Raw genomic sequence first — 17,653 nt, forward strand, 5'->3', positions numbered from 1 at the left:
TCATCTGCCACCTGATTTAAGGCGACACATACATAGACACACTGATCCTTTATCACACACACCCCCCCTTTAATTCCTTTAGAGCAATAATTTTTCATTATCAAGTAAGAATTTCTGGGATTTATTGGCCCAATTAGTTCTTAAAGATTTTTTAAAATTGTGCTGTGAGGTATAACTTATATACCATGAAATTTCTCTGTTTTAAGTGTACATTCAATATTTTATACTTTAAGCCTAAAGAGTTGTACAGCCATTGCCACAGTTTAATTTCAGAACATTTCTTTCTTGCCTTTTGAGAGTCACTCCTCATTTCCATCCCAGGCCCAAGCAACCATTAATGTATTTTCCATCTCTGTAGACTTGCCTTTTGAGGACATTTCATATAAATGAATACATTTAAAATGTGGTCTATATACAAAAGACCATTTAGCATTATGTTTTCAAGATCCATCTTTATGTGTTATAACACACACTAGTATTTCATTCCTTTTTATTGCCAAATAATATTTCATTGTGTGGGAATGCCATAGTTTGTTTTCCTATTCACCAGTTGTTATTTACTTACATTGTTACCATTTTGACTATTGCTTATTATTTTTAATGAAACATTTAAAAACTTGTTAACTTTGTCTCCTCCTAAGGCTTCAAGATTGACATCAGTGAGCGACTGCCTGCTTTTTTATCAGTATGTGCCTCCTACCTAGCAAATTCCTGCTACAGAGTAGATGCTCAGAATGTATTTGTTAAAAAAAAAATGTATTTGTTAAATGAATGAATGAGAATGAACTCCATATTAATTTCCAAGGCTCTTAAGGATTATAGACCAGAGGTGCCAGGGTGGCTCAGTTGGTTAAGCATCTACCTCTTGCTTTTATCTCAGGTCATAATCTCAGGGCCATGGGTTCGAGCCCGTGTCAGGCTCCACACTTAGCACAGAGTCTGCTTGTCCCTCTCCCCCTTCTCCTCCCTCTGCTCTCCTTCTATCTCAAAATAAATAAATAAAATCCTTAAAAAAAGAAGATCACAGACGATTCAGATGATTGTAGAAGAGAGGAGAAAGGTGATATTCCAATTTTTGGATGACATCACCTCTGGGTGACATAATCTCCCAAATCTTCCTCTGTTTCTCCTTGTTGTACTTCTTCAGGATATAATAATCTGGGATGGATGGAGCTCACCTGCCCTCAGGGTAGTTTGCAGTATGTCCATCTCTGACTCTGGAAAGTCTTGGAGCCTTGCAAAAAAATATGTAACGTTACTGTACATTTATCTGGAGCTCAGGAAGTGAATCTTGGAGGCTGTCAGGAAATGTCTCCCATATAGTGAAATCAGACTGCATGACTGGGAAAATGCACCTGAATAGAAAATTCAGGAACAGGTTTTAAATAGAGGTGTGTGTGAATCTCGCCAGACCTAGAATCCTGTTTTAGGCTTGAGTCCAAGTAGCTTACTTCAGCATGTAGCAGACAGGATCAAGCGGACTCTGTTTCCTGCCACAACTAGGGAGACTTAACTCCCAGAAACAAGCAGAGTTCCCAGCAAAGTGGTTCCGTACCATCCCACAAAGAGGTGAAAACTAGCCAAGATTGTGAAGATGCTATGTATCTGTTTCATTGAAACAAGGATAGTCTAAACCTCCTGCAAGCAGTGACCTGGGTGTCAACTTTTGTAAAGAATTGCAATCTCCATTGCTTCTTTATGAAACCATTAAATAAAATTAGAGAATCTGTGAACTTACCATCAGGAGCTGCGGATCCACTGAGAGAGCTGTGGTGATTGTATCCTGCTCCTCAGGGAAGAAGAGAGTCAAGGAAAAAAGAGGCTGAGCAAAGCAGGCGAAATACATGGGCCTTTGAGAAGCCAAAATGAGGCACATGAGGCCAATCTAGCAAAGGCCTGGAAGGGTCTAGGGTCTCAATAGCCAAGAGGCTCAAAGAGGGAGGGCTGAGCAATTTTCTTCCCATGTGGACGGAACAGACTCAATTTTACTCAATAATTTAAGCCAAACTCTAAAAAGATTGTGGCAAATAAATAACCCTCCCCCAAACATTCTATGTTTGTTGGAGGAAAGCAAAACAAAGTGACCTCAAACCATGCAAATGAACTGAGTTTTGCAAGTGCGATTAGAAAAGCTTTTGATGAGTGGGTCTTATAATAAGGTGTTGGCTGGGAACCTGCCTGTTTCAACAGAGCAGAAACAGGAATGGAGAACAACAGAGAAGGTTTTCCTAGAGCCAAAGGTGCCAGCAGGATGATTTTCCATGGGTTGCACGGTTCAGGCAACTAGAAGGGCATGAAGTGTCCCAGGATGAGCTGGTGAGAAATTCCTGAGAAATAAGGAGGGGCCACTTAGCATTTATCACAGCAGACACACACACACACAGAGAGAGAGAGAGAGAGAGAGAGAGGGAGAGAGAGGGAGAGAGAGGAACTTTGAAAAAGAGGTCCAGGGAAGAATACAGTTGAAGGAGTAACTAGAATTACCAGGATCATTAAAAAAAAAAAAAAAAAAAAAAAAAAAAGAATTACCGGGATCAGGTGAGTTTAGTTGTGGAGAAAAGAATTCTGACCTGGAAACCAAGAGGGGTTATTGACCAGAAAGCTGTGAGCAAACCCAAAGGCTATGGCTAAATAAATATTACCACATTTTGCAAATAAATTTGAGGATGCAGAACCCAATGTGCCTTTTTTTTTTTTTTTTTTTTAAGGTATGGTCTCACACTAGTTCACAGAATAAGACTCAGAACCCATAACCCATCCCTCACATGTGCTCACTGCCTGCCATCTCCCAGCTACTGTTGCATAGATCTTTTTCCTCTACATTTCCCAACTCTCCTTCCCTTCCAGTCCTTTCTGGTTTTCTTCTAGAAGAGAAAGAAAGTATAAGAACTTTGATTCAAAATGTCATGTGTATAGTAACCCTCACTCGTATGAAGTCATGGAAAAAGATAAAAAATAACACTATTGAGACTCCTGGGTGGCTCAGCGGTTAAGCATCTGCCTTTGGTTCAGGGCGTGATCCTGGAGTTCCGGGATCGAGTCCCACATTGGGTTCCTTGAAGGAAGCCTGCTTCTCCCTCTGCTTGTGTCTCTGCCATTCTCTCTCCACCCCGCCCCCCATGTCTCTCATGAATAAATAAATAAAATCTTTAAAAAAAAATTAACACTATCATTGACAGACAACTTTTAGCAAAATTGAGAACAATTCTCACTAATTGGAGGTTGGCCAGAAAAGGTAAATCGATCCATCATCACCCATGCAATGCCATCAGGATGAATGTAAGCTTAAAGATTCTTTCTTTGCACTTCCCTTCCTCCTCACCCACCCCCCCACACACACACCCACTGCCTCCCATGAGAACCATCATTTAGGTTCTCTAGCAATACAATATGTAGCTACAGATTTTTTTGAGGATCTCAGAATTCAGTTTCTCCCTGCTCTCTCCTGTTGATGAATACGTAACTTTTTAACATTGGTAGGCATTCTCTAATTTCCAGAAAAATATAAAGAGACACCAGTGTTGTGTATGTGTAATGGAGAGCTACGGATCCTAAGGTGGGGAAGGGCCATAGCAAGTGTCATCGTCGGATGTGTGGGATATACCAGAGGAGTCTTTTAAGGGATGGCAGATTCTAGAGTTTTTTGATAAACCACATATACAGGCAGTAGGATTTGGATCAGATATAATTTTTGCCTAGCATAGTCACTGGAATTAAATACTGGGAATTGGGGTAGGTCAGGTGGCATGGAACAGGCAACAGCTGAAGCTCTCAGAAGAGATTTTCAAGCAGCACCCAAGTGGACTGTGAGTGGTGTTCAGAGGGCTCCACTTAACACAAGTTCTGGATGGAGGGCACGTTGGTTCAACATTGGCACGGAGAGGAAACAGCACCAACAATGACTTGAAGAACCAAGATAATTTCACCACAGAAGCAATAAATAAACAGCATGTAGTCTCCTGCCAGAACCATAAAAAAAAAAAAAAATCCAAGGAACAGTTTGATTTCATTGGCAAAATGCAAAAGAATGGGTGTAGGAACACTCACTCTTCTCCAGCATGCTTCTTATTTAGTTTGTTTCATCCTGGTACCACACTTTGATACCAGCTATGTAGGCTTTTCCTCACCCCAAGCAATTCTCTGTGGCACCTGTTATGTGTCCTACAATGTAACTCAATTTCAACACTGTCTACCTGGAGATAGTGTCAGATCCCACAGGTGAAAGGCTATGAGACTGCCCCACCCCCACTTCAGATGCCATTCGAAGGCCAGGTTAGCACCTGTGCTTCTCAGCAATCAGCTATAAGTCACAGGTTCCCATGAACCCCTCCTTGGATTCAAATCATTGGCTAGCATGGGCCACAGAACTCAGGAAAGCAGTTTACTTACTGTCTGTTTATTCTGAAAAGATATGAGATAGCATACAGGCTTACCTTCTGGCAACCATCCTCATGGACTTCCAGCAACCTGGAAGGGAGGATTACAAGAAAAAGGCCTAGTGGGCATTTGTACACTTGCCAGTGACTGGGATAATCAATCACATATGAACTTTTCTGTAGTAGACTGAATAATGGCCCCCCAAAAGATGTCCATGTCCTAAATCTACAAACTTGTAAATATGGCTTTGTTACGTGGCAAAAGGCAACCTTGAAAATGTGATTCAGGTTTTTTAGATGAGGAGATTATCCTAGATATCCAATGTAATCACAAGGGTCCTTATATGAGGAGGCAGGAGGGTCGGGCTTAGAGAAAGGGGTGAGGTTGCAGTATTGGGGGCGGTCATGAGTCAATGAATATAAGTGGTGTCTAGAAGCTGTAGAAAGCAAGGAAACATATATTCTCCATAAAGCCTCTAGAAGCAACCTAGCCCAGCCAATTGGTATTAGACTTCTGGCCTCCAAAACTATAAGATAATAAATGTATTTTTATAAAGGTTTCATCTATCCATTTGACAGATAGTGAGCACAAGCAGGCAGAGCAGAAGGCAAGGGAGAAGGAGAAGCAGGCTCCCTACTGAGCAGAGAGCCCCATGGGGCTCAATCCCAGGACCCTAGGATCATGACCTGAGCCGAACATAGATGCTTAAGTGACTAAGCCACTCAAGCGCCCCAATAAATGTGTTGTTTTAAGCCACTAAATTTGTTATAGCAGCAATAGGAAACTAATACATATCTTAAGGAATGTTCCTGGAGATGATAACAACACGTATTTTGGCATCTGTGGAGTTAGAAACTGTGTGAGAGAAATTAAGCCAACTTACAAAGATATTTCCAACTTGGAGTCCTGCATAATATCAGAACTGTGATGTATCATACCAGTGATACAAAATAAACCTAGAATATAATTGTTTCACTAGAGCAAGTATGGACAGTAGTAAGGGGCAGAAATCATGTTGAAAAATGGAAAACCCACAAAAAATATCAAGAACAAACTACAGACACTGCAATAAATACTCAAGGGAAAATGAAGTAAAAATGTGGAAGAAATTGATAGTAAAACAGAAATTCATAAGAGTTTTGGAGGAAGAAGACAGAACAGCTGGAACAGAAACAATTTTCAAAGACAAAATTAAAGAAAACTGTACTGTGTTACAAAAACTGAAATAGACACAGCAAATAGTCTCAAAGCAGAATAAGCAACTTCCATGAAAAAAATAACAGGTTGGCATGATAATTAAATTATGGAAGTCCGTATCATATCGGCATATGGTAATAAAAAGAAAAAAAATTTTTAAAAAGACCGATAAAATAATACAAAACAGGCTGACCTCAGACTTTTCTGCTGAAAACAATAAAGGTAGTAAAAAAGCATCTCCTCAGTCTGAAGGGGATTCGACTGTGACTCACAGTATCGTCACTAGCCAATATTTCTCTGCTATGGAAAGGCTTCATAGGTACATTTTCAAATAATATGAAAATTGATCATCCATGTATCATGATTTTTGAAAACAAATTCACACTTAGATACTGGCCAACTGAGAGACGAATCAAAATGATAAAATCAGGAATGAGAATTTTGTGGCATCATACAGCCCCATCTTCACTTTCGCAAATTGTATTCTGATTTTAGAAATACAAATTAGGAAGCCAGTTTAGAGGATGATTATGTGTTGAGAAGCATATCCTGCCACCAGAGGCAAGTACGGTCCTGTGTTGCTGTCTTCAGCTATTCCTCTCCAAGACTCCTTCCTGGAACTGGGGAATGATGTGTGACATAACTCAGTTGCTTGTGTTTGATTGTGACTTCGAATAATAACTAATGACCTTATGTTTCACCCCTTGTTACAGGTGACCCTACTCTTACATTTTGAGTACGTGATGCTGCGCCGTGAACTACCCCCTCCTCACTATTTTGCTTCCTAGAACCAGAGATACACAGAACAGCAAAAATGATAATCAGTTAATTCCCAAGGCTATCGCCAAACGAATTTTTTGCATCATCAAAACTCATATTGAATGACCTGAGTCACTGATTTTTCTTTCTAACTGAGCAAAGTATCACAGTAATCATAAGAGTAGCAGGTAGTATCTTTCATGAAGCCTCATTTTTTCAGGTTTTTAGTTATTAAAAGCTACTATAATTTGTGTTTTTTAATATGGATTTCTTTGTGTGTATGCCCACATATAAGAAATATGCAATGTGGAAAATATATTTCATTTTTGGTACCATTATATAGTGTTTTTCTTTTTCTTTTCAGCTCGTGAATTCACTTCCCCCTCTCTCTCTGCTCACATCAGCCTACTTCTCCACAGGGAAATAATATGAATTACCCAGTAATAATCTTTCCATATGTCTTCAAGCACATACATTCTTATACAAATATAATCCTATGATCCTCAATCAGTGGATCTAGAGGCATGTCTGTGTGTGTGCACACGCACGCACACGTGCCTGCATGTGATTACTTGTTTCTCCAAAATGAACTATACTTCCTACACGAGGATTTTCCTACTCAACAATTTTTCATGGAATTCCATCTGAGTCATCTGCTATGGCTCTATTTCTTTCTCTTTTTAGTGGTTGCATTATAGCCCATGCAATGGGGTTACTGAGCTTGAATCTTTATTCTTGTTTCCTTTACTTATGTTTTTCCTTCTGTTGCCTTCTTTCCTTCCTTCTTTCTTTCTAGCTATGAAGAACACTATAGCCAACATTCTTATATACATCCCACATACTGCCTGAAAGAGGACAGCTATGATTCTGGGGGGTGTATTCCTGAGAGTGGGGCTGCTGAATGGAAAGATATAGATACTTTTAACCTAAGATTTGTTATCAGATTGCTTTCCTAAAATGCAAAAAGGCTTGACGTTTTTACAAACTGTATATAAATTGTACTCTTTGACACATGTTCTTGGCATCAGTAGGTGATAGAGACTTTTCTTTCAATTTTGTCAGCTTGGTGAACATAAAATGATACCTTCACTATTTTGTTATTTTCATTTTCCTGCCACCAAGCCACTTTGACCGTTTTTTACTTTCCCCGGGGGCTTTGTGGACTGGCTGCTCCACTACCTTCTCAGAGCTCAAGCTTATTCTTCTGTGGGGCTGTTTGTCTCTGTCTTGACAGTTTGTACAGAGTTGTTAGTATGTATTAGCTATTAACTCTTTTATTACCTTTGTAACACAAGGATGCTTCATTTTAGAAAAAGAGGCAGAAGATGAAAGGATCTGAAGTTTATTCAAAGATGAAAATACTTGAAATATTCTCTCTTGGAAAGACTTGCATTTTAATTGGTATCAAGCCTGAAAAGAAAGAAGATCCTAGGGATACTTCTAATCATCAAGGAAAGAGTATAAATCAAACCTCTCTGTGCTTGATTTGCACTTCTCCCATAGATATTTAATTGGTTCGCACTATAGTATATGGATATGCAATGATGCTGAAGTGCTCAGTATGTGTTACATTCAGAACATATATGGAGAAGGGGCAAGAGCAAGATGCTAACAGGAGCAGTGTGTGGAGATTGAAACTTTCAGGTTCTAGGTGACCATGGGAACTTTTGTGGGTTTTGTTGTTGCTGTTGTTGGTTTCTGTTTTTTTCTTTTTAAACTCTGATTTCTTTGTATTGTGGTAAAATCCATATAAAATAAAATTTTTAATGTATAGTTCAGTTCAGTGGCATTAAGTATAGTCATATTGTGGTACAATCATCACCAACACCCATTTCCAGAAATTTTTCATCATCCCAAACTGAAATTCTGTGCCTATTAAACAGACTCCCCATTTTCTCTTCCCCAAACCCTGGCTACCACATTCTGCTTGTGTTCCATTTTACTTCTCTAAGTACTTTGCTTGATTGGATTCATACAGTATCTGTCTTCTTCTTGTGACTCACTTATTTCACTCAGCATCATGACCCCAAATTTCATCCATGTTGCAGCATGTGACAAAATTTCCTTCCTCTTGAGGCTGAATAATATTGCATTTTATGTGTAGAGCGCATTTTGTGTATCCATTCATCCACTGGTAGATACTTGGGTTACTCCTACTTTTTAGTGCTTGTTGTTGGTTTTTTTTTTAAGATTTTATTTATTTATTCATGAGAGACACACACACAGAGAGATAGATAGATATAGATATAGATATAGATATAGATATAGATATAGATATATAGAGAGAGGCAGAGACACAGGCAGAGGGAGAAGCAGGCTCCATGCAGGAAGCCCGATGTGGGACTCGATCCTGGGACGAAGGCAGACGCTTAACTGCTGAGCCACCCAGGCGTCCTCTCTTTTTAGCTCTTGTGATCAAGGTTACCATGAACATGAGTTTACAAATATGTTTTCAAGACCCTGTTTTTATTTTTTTAAAGATTTTTATTTATTTATTTATTCATGAGAGACACAGAGAGAGAGAGAGAGAGAGGCAGAGACACAGGCAGAGGGAGAAGCCAGCTCCATGCAGGGAGCCTGAAGTGGAACTCGATCCTGGGCCTCCAGGATCAGGCCCTGGGCTGAAGGCGGCACTAAACCGCTGAGCCACCAGGGCTGCCCTGTTTTTATTTTTTTTAAGTATATATCTAGGAGTAGAATCGCTGGATCGTACAGTAATTCCACTCTTCATTTTTGAAGAACTGCCATACTGTATGACTCACTGGCTAGGCCATTTTACATTAACAGTGTCTAGGATCTTGATTTCTCCAAATCCTCGTCAACACCTTTTTCCCCTTTAGTAGCCATCCTAATGGGTGGAAGTAATGTCCTACTGTAGTTTTGGTTTGCATTTCCCTAATGATGAGGGATATTGAGCACCTTTTTCATGTACTTATTAGTTGTTTGTATATCTTCTTTGGAAAGATCTTTGTCTTGATGTTGGCACAGGCTTGATTCCACAAAGGAAGTTGATATTCAGTTCTAGGCTCAAATTCCTAGAGCATCTAGATAGTCTGGAATAAGTGCTGATGTTTGCTCTTGTATTGTAGAGGCAACAGAGGTAACACTGAGGTAGTGTGGCTTCATCCCACTAACTCACCTAATGAGAAAGGACAAAGACAACAGCAGTGGTCCCTGGGGCAAATGCTCTACTCAATTCCCTTTATCACGTGGCCATAGATCCCTGATTTGGGAACCATTGTGGGCTCTACCACTTGTTGCTTTATAAATTTGGGCAACTTCCATGTGGTGCTCAGCCTATAAAATGGGTCTTGTCTTGCTTTTCTGTAAGATTTGAAAATATTTCTAGAAGCTGTTCATAGGATCAAGCATTGAATGCATATGAGGTCACCTTTAAATATATTGATAACATTATAGAAATGTGACTGCTTTGACAACTTATCAGAGGAGGTCTAATTTCACTCTGTGAGCTGAAGAGCCCCAAGGAGTAATCATTAAACCCTTTTATTTGAGAGAGAATAAGAGGTGTTTTAAGTTTGGTTCCTTAAGTGTGTGCATATGTTATTAAAACCTCCTCTTTAGTAGTAAAGATGTTCTTGGGAGAGACTTGGCCATGGTAAGATGTCCAATTCAAAGGTATGATTCATAAGAAAAAAGTGTTAAGTGATGGAAAGCCACTCCCTCTGTTCCCCATCCAAAATTACAAAAAGCAGATGAGCTACCAGCCGGCGATTGTGTAGCTGTTTGCCTGATGAGCAGCCTTTTCAACATGAGGACCAAGGTCCTGGGGAGTGGCAGGAATGAGCAACCAGCACCCACGCCTGACCTGCTAAGTATGGACCACATTACTCTCCCTGTCTCCTCCTCAAGGCAGCCAGGTGCTTTTTGAACCCAGAAACATTATTTCTGCCATTTACATCAGATCAAAAAAATTGGAAAACATCAGTAATAAAAGTGAAATCTTCTGGTTGGCAAAGTGGGTTATGAATCATGGCCATTCTCTGAAGAATTTGAGTCAAGAGGATATTTTGGTTTAAACAAGTAATATAATTCAGGCCAAAATGGCTTCCAGATTTGAACTTGCAAAAAATAGTGGCAGCTCGCTATGTCACTTGGCTGACATAGATAGGGCGATCCCCACTCCTAGGATGAAATACAATTTCTAGGAGAAAATCAAAATCCACTCGGGTATTTTATCTCTGGAGGGCATGGGAAGAAAAGAGACGGAATGGGGATCATTACGAGGTTGTAAGCTGTTAGTCATCAAAAAGCCTTTCTCTATGTTCTATAAATTCTATTCCAGCTGCATAAACTGCCCAGGACCCAAGGACAGCCTCCACAAGGCAGGGGGTGGGGTGGGGTCGGGGTGGGGGGTGGGGCGGGGGTGGAACACAGCCACATAATAGAACTGGGGACCACTTTCATGGCAAAGTGGTCATAAACCAGTGTGTTGGAATTTCATCAATGTGACATCATTCCCGATGTGACATCGGAGAACCCACCCTCCATTTCCCCTCCGTCTCTGCCTCACACTCGCCTCCTTCCCTCTTAAAGAGATGATGAAGCTGCCCGTGCAGCACAGAAGGATAATAAAAACCTGTATCCCTTAAGCTGAATTCAGCCCATTGAACTGCACAAACAGCAATAACCAAAACAAAGCTAGCAGGAAACGTTTGCACACAGCATCTGTTATGATCACATAACCACGAGACAGCTGTTTAATCCCAACTGTTAACATAAGATCATTTGTGTGTTTGAAGAGCAATCCCATTTGGATTTCCCCCTTTATTTATTTATTTTCTAGCTTTTCCAAGAGAGAGGCTTTCTCAGCTGTAGGATGCAATTTGTGTTTGCTGGCTTTTTCCACTTTCACCCTTAGCTTCCGAATGAGAGGGGTGGTGTGGTTTTTCTGACTATAAATACTCAGAGGGGAAAGAGGACGGCTGTGTGGTCTCCTAGCTGGGAGCAGGGCACGGCCCTTTCTCGGCCTCTGGGACCTGCTTTTTGCTCCCCAGAACATTCATAAACCATTTTGGTCAGATTATGGGAAAAGGCCCTCACATGAAACGCGTCTGGTGGTCTCTGCCAGATTCTGGTTGAGACTTCAGTTTTTCTCAGCACCACCCAGGATTGGAATCGGTCCCTGTAAAGTTCAGTTCCAAAACCTAAAAACAAAGTCATTAGGCTCACGATCGCTCTGAAAGAGTCAATGAAGGATATCAGCAGTTTGGGTGGCCTGTCTCAATGCCCACTTTGGAAGCCTGAGCAGGACACCTAGATGGCTTCCAGTGGTGAGTTTTAAGATCATACTTTTCCTTTTATTTTATTATTTTATTATTTTTTTTTTTTGCCATCTATATCATACCTCGGTGCCTGCAGGCCCCCAAATGCTCAGTAGAGGATATGCATGCTTTACTGTTGAACTGCAGCCAGCGTGTCACAGAAGTGGTTGATGTCTGTGGCAAGCCCCGCAGAACTGACCACATGTCCTGGGGTGGGGGGAGTTGGCCGTGCAAATTTGGACAAGCACTGCCCTAGAAGCTGCCTGAAGTGAGCATTACACTAATCTTTCTTCATCTCTTCCTTTAAATATTTCATCCCAGAGAATCCTCCATCTTGATCCCAACATCCCAACCATGTGTGATACTCAGTTTCTCTTTCTGGGAAAGTGGAAAGCCGAAGCCCTTCTAAACATCGAATCGATGTCTTAAACCTGATTTTTAGGACAAGTTCATTTCTCAGTCATACGAACCTTGGGAATGTAATAGACTTTCCCTTCCTTTCCTTCTTACCTTCCTTCCTTCCTTTCCTTGCCTGATGTTTCATTTAATTTAATTTTCAGCTTTTCTGAGGCAAACCTGACAAATACAAATTGTGTATATTTCAGGTATACCACTCAATGCTTTGATACAGGAACACATGATGAAGGGATCACTACTATCAAACTAACCTTTTCAGATTTTTAAAAATGATTTTATGTATTTTTCACCGAGACACAGAGAGAGAGGTGGAGACACAGGCAGTGGGAGAAGCAGGTTCCCTGCTGGGGAGCTGGATATTGGACTCGATCCCAGGATCCCGGGATCACATCCTGAACTGAAGGCAGATGCTTAACCACTGAACTCCCCAGCATCCCTAACCTTTTCAGTTTCAGCTTGTGAAAAATATAAGCTGTTTACAGGCAATTTGCAACTTTCTGAAGTGAACACCCCTGCAATGATTTTTGAATGACCTCTGAATTTCTCCTGAATTTAAGAGCTTCTCTTCTTCTCTCTTGTGGGCTCCACACCGACTGTTACTAATTTCACGACTCCATCCCTGTCCCCTCAAAGAAGTTAGAAGAGACTAGATGTCACTTTCTGAGATGTAGTAAGAAAAAGGCAAGTCGTCAGGTATGGCAGCAGTCAAAAGAGAAGTCAAAAGACTAATCAGTGTTGGAAAAATTAAATATTTAGGTCAGCCTGTGGCGTGATGTATTATCATACTTAGATAAAATGCTTCTGCTCTTGATGTTCTTTATCACACACAGAAAAGTTTGCATCCCCCTGCGGGGCGTAAAGAGGAGGTGGTGCTGTGGCGTCCACAGATTGTGAACATCTATCTTAATGTTTAACTTCCCCTGCATGGGACAAAATCACTGACATCTTTAATGGGAGAAAATCCTTTATCGACTGATTCATTTCCATGTTTTGTTTCTGCAGCTAGACGGGATATCCTGTAAGGTGGTGAAAAGGGAGGGAAATTTAGTACTATCCGTTTCTGATTTGCCATTTATTATTATTATTGTTCCTTTTTACTCTTGAGATGATATTAGAGTCATCCACTGATTTTTCATACAGAACACCTATTTTTGGTGATTTTTTGTTTCTTCCCTCCCTTCCCATTCCACCCTAGTTAAGAAATTGCTCTTGGCAAGAATTGGAAAAGAGTTTATCTTTACTCTATGAAGAAGTCATATCATTTAAATACTTGCTACTTTTCTTAAAAATAGGTAATAGACCAGTTATTATGTACCCTAAGTGATGGAATAAAAACCTCAGTTTATTTATTTATTTTTAAGATTTTATTTATTTATTCATGAGAGACACAGAGAGATGCAGAGACATAGGCAGAGGGGGAAGCAGGCTCCCTGCAGGGAGCCCAATGAGGGACTCTATCCTAGGACTCTGGGATGACGACCTGAGCCCAAGGTAGACACTTAACCACTTAGCCACCCAGGTATTCCCTTGGTTTATTTTATTTTAGTTAAATATAGGACCAGTTGAGGATATCATTTGGATTGATTTTAGAGGAAAAGGAGCTGCCTCAGTGGAAAGAACCCCACTGTCTGAGCAGGCACACAAAGGTTACAAGGTACCTCTTAGATTCTCTTTAATCAGCTAAACCCAGAAAATAAATATCCTACTGCTTTTGATTACCTCCAGTTACCACTGTAACAGGAAATGTGAATTAGGGAGAGATGATCTGAGGAACAGCGGAGTCCCAGTTGGACAGTGACTGATTCCCACACCACACACACCTCACCAGGACACCCACCTCCTGTGAGAAGAACCAGATATATCAATCGTTGCCCCAGTAAGTTCGAAACCAGCCACATTTATTTATGAATCTTTAGAATAGCAACTAGAAGTTTCAGAAAAGTATTTGTCTGGGTTATTAGGCTTTGTTGCATTTTGCCAAGTACAAAGTACTACATTTCAAGGCAGTAGAGGGCTTTGAACAAAGCCTGCAGATTCTCCCATTCGGTGCATTTTAGCATTCTACAAAACATAAGATACATCTTGGCAAACAACTATTCATCAAGAAATCGTGATTTTACACATAGGCATCTTCAAAATGACGACAGGTAGAAAGTTAAATTGTTTGATATCATGGGTGACAGCTGAGAAATTAACCAAGTCTGAATTAACCAGACACTTTTTTTGCAAGGCAGAGCCTCCCTGTGCTTATACTGTCTTCCTTTTGGCATGATATGACTCAAAGTGACAGTCCCTTCTCAAGCTGGCCATCTTGAATGTAAGAAATAAAACACTCAGCAACCCGACAATGGAAGTGAGGTTTCAAAAGGTGGACAGTGTGCTGGTGGGAAGACGTAAACTGGCAGCTTTGCATGACATCCATCAGAAGTCCAGTCTAGTTCCCTCCGCTGCTGACCCAAGCCCTAATCTCCCTCCCTCACAAATGGTTTTTCCATGGTATGTGCCCCGGGCCTGCTGAGTTCCAGCTTTGCTTTTTCTTTTTTTCTTTTTTAAGATTTTATTTATTTATTTGACAGAGAGAGAGAGAGAGAGAGAGAGAGCACAAGAAGGGGGAGTGGCAGGTAGAGGTAGAAGCAGGATCCCTGCTGAACAGAGAGCCTGACATGGAGCTAGGATGGATCCCAGACCCTGAAATCATGACCTGGGCCAAAGGCAGACATTCAACCAACTGAGCCACCCAGGTACCCCCACCCCAGCTTTGCTTTTCAAGGTCTACATTTCCTTTCCTGGTGAGATCAAAGGCCACAGGGAGACCTTGCATGCCTCTTATCTACTCCTCTGATTATTTCATTTTATATCAATTTTCCTCATGATTCTTGATAGTAAGCTGTACCTGACAACTTATTCAGCATCCTTTAATATAAGACACAGAGGACAAGATGGGAAGCACTCCTAAAATGTACCTTCTGAACATCTTTTAGAAAGCTAATATTTTAGGTTAGTCTTATAAAAGACAATATTTGCAATCTGATCTAAGTTGTTGGACTGTAGCCCCCCCCTTTTCTCCCTCCTCAGATCATCTCATTACCTAACACCCCACAATATGCACATGCTATGGAGGCAAATGGAAACTCTGTCCAAGTGCGGCTCACCCCCTATTTGTTTTTATAAATCTGATAGGGCATAACTCAGAACAATGTGGAGGGTACATTTTATTTTGCTTGTTACAAATATTCCAGGGAAGGTTTTATACCTAGAAATATATGTTTTGAAATTGTTAAATGGCTTGGTTGCTTTTTGGTTTTCTTTTCTTTCTTTCTTTCTTTTTCTTTTTCTTTTTTTTTTAACTAAATTGATAGAATTGATTGGTAATTTGGGCATTGAAAATAGGAAGATTCTTTTGACAATTCAATCAAAGTATGTTTAATATTTCGTTAAAGGCTTTTCATTGAGCAAAAAAATACTTTGAGAAAAATGGTCTGATTAAGCATTTTATACAATCAGAAAAGAAAACTTATGCCAGCCAATTCCTGATACCTCATTCCCTCAACCAACTGAAGTGGTAAATTGAGGCAATTATCCCAAACACCTTTCCTTAATTATAGGGATTGTCTAGGTAAGCAAGTTCTAGGCCTAAATTTTTGCAATAATTATCTTAATTTGCACTTTGTTTTGCATGTGAAGACACAGCCTTAGCATCATGGTCACTTATAATTTTGTATCTGAACTATGTAGCTAAACACTTGAAAACAGAAATTCATCCAAAAGATATTTTAATACCAGTGCTAACTTGTTTTTTTTTAAGCTCACACTCTTTTATTGTATTTTCCAAATTTCTCATAATGAGCTTGTATTACATTGATAATTTGAAACAAATGAGCATATCAAAAGTTATATTGAAATATAAATACATTGCATTAATTTCCAGCATTTCTCAATGTGTGGTCTGTGATGGGAAACTATCGCAGACATCTTTGTAAAATACAATCTGTCACAGAGCTCTTCTTGGTAATATGCGGTACCTGACCACTTCCTCTCTTTAAAAACCACACGCGGAGTATTAGGAGCCTTTTTACTTCCAATATGCTCAAGGATCTGATTCAAAAGTGTAGGGTTGGTTTCTGTGAACAGGATGTTCACTCAAGGCGAGCTTTCTTCCTTCATCTCTCCCATGAGACTTGGGCTGTCCACCCTGAAGGCTAAGCTTGGTCTCTTCCTTTTGGCCAACCTCTCATCTCTTTAATGAAACAAGAAAAATAAAAACAAGAACTGTTACTTCAGATTATTGCAGTTAAGGCAGCACTGTCTAGCTTGGTGTTGGCTCTGTTTGTTTATATTACTTAGAGCTCAAAATTAAATCTGGAAAATAAAAACTGTGATTCTCATTTGGCCAATAAGGAACACTAAGGTTTACTCAAAGACTATCTTGTACCCAAGGTCGCAGAGCCAAGAAATGCAGACAGAAAATTTGAATCTAGGTCTATCTGACTCCAAACCTATCTGTTTCCTGAGGATATCACACAAAATCTATGAAGCCATTGGAACCGTGACCAGAAAGATCCCAATTGGGATCTAAGAGCTTTTCTGCAGTCTCTCAAACCAATAGGACACATTCTCTTCAATTCCATAAAGTCAATCTGGAACTTACTATCTAAAAACCAGTAATAAAACCTTAAGAGGGCAGCCCAGGTGGCTCAGTGGTTTAGCACCTGTCTTCAGTCCAGGGCGTGATCCCGGAGACCCAGGTTCGAGTCCTATGTCAGGCTCCCTGCATGGAGCCTGCTTCTCTCTCTGCCTGTGTCTCTGCCTCTGTGTGTGTGTGTGTGTGTGTGTGTGTGTGTGTGTGTGTCTTGTGAATAAATAAATAAAATCTTTAAAAACAAAAATAATAAAACCTTAAGATATGATCAGATCAGTGAAAAATGTAAACATTTACTAAGTTCTTCTCTTCCAGAACTCACTTTGAACTCACTTATGTTGTACTTTACTATTAAGAAAAGGGAACCAAAACTTAATTATTTACTTTTGGCCAGATCTTACATACCCTTTTTCATATACTTCTCACATGAAACCTGTGAAGTTGGTCTCCACTTCTGAAATTAAGATCAGACAGGTTGAGTAACTTACTCAAGGTTCTTCTTCACAAACGAAGAAGCCACAGGCTGGGATTCCAATACAACTCCTTCTGACTCCATAATCCATGCCTCTATTCTCCATAGCATAGTGTTTCTCAACGTTAGCACTACTGATATTTTGGGCTGGGTAATTCTTTGTTGCATGGGTGCATGTGGAAGGGGTGGGGGACTGTCTGAGGATTGTTGGATATTTAATAGCACCCTTCACTTCTAAACACCAGATGCTGTCAGCACCCACTCATCAAATCATGACAACTAAAAATAACTAAAAATGTCTCCAGACATTGCCAAATGTCCTTTGGGGGGCAAAAAACCATCCTCCTGTGAGGACCACTGTTCTGGTATTAACCTGTATCCAAATTGATCCATGAAGACAAAACTAGTTAAGTGAGTTGGTCTTTGAAATAGATGATACGATTTTTTTGTTGTCATTGTTCTTAGAGTTGTAGATTCTGACCAATAAAAACTGGAATTTTAAGAAAACAC

General features: G+C 40.1%; 1 protein-coding gene and 1 long non-coding RNA gene across 3 annotated transcripts in view; one reads left to right on the forward strand and one right to left on the reverse strand.

Annotated features, from left to right (window-relative positions):
• The window catches only part of LOC112653468 (proline-rich protein HaeIII subfamily 1-like), a 29,759-nt gene that overhangs the window by 9,471 nt on the left and 2,635 nt on the right, over positions 1 to 17,653 (forward strand). The window contains exon 1 of one of the 2 annotated variants that reach the window (XR_003132197.3): positions 11,158 to 11,624. The exons of the other annotated variant lie outside the window; for it this stretch is intronic. The gene's annotated coding sequence lies outside the window, so the exon portion shown is untranslated. Of the gene's footprint in view, positions 1 to 11,157; positions 11,625 to 17,653 lie in introns of those variants that run through there. 2 annotated transcript variants of the gene reach the window in all.
• The window catches only part of LOC125754861 (uncharacterized), a 16,729-nt gene continuing 14,919 nt past the window's right edge, over positions 15,844 to 17,653 (reverse strand). The window contains exon 3 of the long non-coding RNA XR_007409845.1: positions 15,844 to 16,269. This is a non-coding gene — a long non-coding RNA (uncharacterized LOC125754861). The remainder of the gene's footprint in view (positions 16,270 to 17,653) is intronic.

This window comes from Canis lupus, chromosome 3 (assembly GCF_003254725.2).
Source record: "Canis lupus dingo isolate Sandy chromosome 3, ASM325472v2, whole genome shotgun sequence".
Taxonomy (NCBI): Eukaryota; Metazoa; Chordata; class Mammalia; order Carnivora; family Canidae; genus Canis; species Canis lupus.